Here is a 2141-nt window from a genome sequence, read left to right as displayed (position 1 = left end):
CTAAATAGGAAACGCCGTCTCTCAAAGGGGCAGAGGCAAATAGTCCCACACCGCTCGCATACGAGGAGCTACGCCCGCCATTCCGCTACATATAGGCCAGCACCCTCTTCGTTTCAAGCCCAAGCAGCTGCGTGGTGGGCACAGAGAGAACTATTCTTTCGCCTTTTACTAAAGAATACCGTGTGCGTGCCACACATGTGCAGCATACTCTAATTTTTAAAGGGTGGCCTCCTCTCTTTTGAGGGAAGGTCCCCGACAAATCAAATAATAACCTTTTGGAAATTTCATTGCGTTGAAAGCATTGAATAACTGTCACTGTTTTTAACGCAGGAAGCTTGTCGCTGTGAAATGTTCTGTACTCTATAAGAAAACGCTTGTTGTTGCCTTTGTTGAAATAGGAAAATCTAGGCCAATCAATTACTAGCTTGCATTTTATGTGGCGTTGGTTGTCAACCCAAGATCAGAGGACTTATGCTACCATCGCTCATCTGTTAACTTTCATAAAAGCACGCCTGATACATAGCAAAATGTAGCCCTTCAATTTGTCCAATTTACATAATAACTTGCATAAAGATTACTGCTCAAGAGATTGTTGGTTACTCAAACTCTAGTCTGAATTTTATGTTGCTTCATGTGAGGTGCAGATCCTAAATAACAACCATTTGTATTACATTTTTTATGAAAGCCTGTTTCGAGAGTATTACATTTTGATATAGCACAATGCAAGTTTGCAGATCTTCAGTGAGATTTCAGCTTCATCCACATCGCCGTCGTGTCCTTTGGCTTCCTATAGAGGAGTCCCCGTCGTTGTTATTGGGCAAGTCCAAGTTCTGGATGGACGACGACATGCTCCTCAATGGTTGGCAGAAGACGGTACATCTATATATATGGTAGGCAAGGCAGCCACATCCTTACACATGTGTACATGTCCCTTTCCTCTTTCCAAATTTTATAAACACGGATGTCGCGTTCCACGACCGAATGCGAATTTTCTGTAACGTTGCTATGTTTAACCTGAACGTCTAAAACTTATCCTCGAATTTTAAAAAAAAAAGCATAGGAAGCTAACATGAAGCTCAGCGCTAACTTCTTGTATGCACGTGTGCAACAACGGATTAATATTATGAAGACGTTTCAGCATTGTTTATACAAGATAAACGCTTACAAGTTATCGTATGCGTGTGTAGGTAGACAAAAAAAAGGACGAAAATCACCTCGAATCACATAAATGGGCAGCCATGATGTGGAAAAAGGGTGCCGTCGTACATACTGTCAACGATAGCTTGCTCTACATAGATGCTACTTAAAAAATGAGGGCTTTGCTGCCTTTGTTGAAACCAAGTAACATCTCTGGACCAATCAATCAGCTAACTTGTGTTTCCCTTTCAGCGTATCCCATTTATATATAGTCAACTCAGGAATATCAACAAAGCTACCAAGCTATTAGAAAGTGATGGTCGTATCCCTACGTATTGCATCAACGCATACGAATAATTAGCCAAGCCCTAAAGAGGCCATCAGTGTCCACTTCTCCTCGAGCAATTTATAATGATTTTCTTGACTATTATCTAATTAAGGAAATGAATTTGATTATCAGAACCACCAAGATCCGATCTCATTATGTCTTTCTTGATACCCTTGGTATATACGATCAAGTAGGATATGATCCTGCAAAAAAGAAAAACTAGATATGATCCGATCATAGGTAGGTCTACTGCTGTAGGTACAACCTGCATGTATCAGCTAATTAACCGTCGTTGTTGACAAGGATGGATCGATGGATATGCAGGCAAAGGCAACGGTGAAGTGGGAACAGGTGTGGACGCTCATCTTGTCAAGCTAGCCCTAATTGGTTGGAGAGATGTGCGGTGTGTACTACCAACAGCAACCCTTCTGTGGGCACTAGCAGATCAAGGACGACATGGACGTCCGTACCGTTCCTTGTTTTTTTTTTCTTTTTGTTGTTGTTCAAGGCTGCTAGAAAGAATGACATGATGTGTTAGTGTAACCATGTCTAATTAATTTTCTTGCTTGAGATGGACATGCCAACTTCCATGGAGCTTATTGTGTAAGGCGATCTCAGGAGAATAAGTAAGTAAATAAAGTGTTTTAAAAGAAGTGATTCATGGGAGGTCAACCTC

At 41.2% G+C, this 2141-nt stretch overlaps 1 non-coding gene across 1 annotated transcript; it reads left to right on the top strand.

The window, feature by feature from the left end:
- Nucleotides 1-125: 125 nt before the first annotated feature.
- Nucleotides 126-247, top strand: LOC119342325. The gene has a single exon (XR_005165530.1). It is a non-coding gene; the product is annotated as a U5 spliceosomal RNA (small nuclear RNA).
- The last annotated feature ends 1894 nt before the right edge of the window (nt 248-2141 follow it).

Source organism: Triticum dicoccoides, chromosome 7B (genome assembly GCF_002162155.2).
Source record: "Triticum dicoccoides isolate Atlit2015 ecotype Zavitan chromosome 7B, WEW_v2.0, whole genome shotgun sequence".
NCBI classification, from domain to species: domain Eukaryota; kingdom Viridiplantae; phylum Streptophyta; class Magnoliopsida; order Poales; family Poaceae; genus Triticum; species Triticum dicoccoides.
The sequence above is the reverse complement of the archived record's forward strand: the minus strand, read 5'-3'. Positions and strand labels throughout refer to the sequence as shown.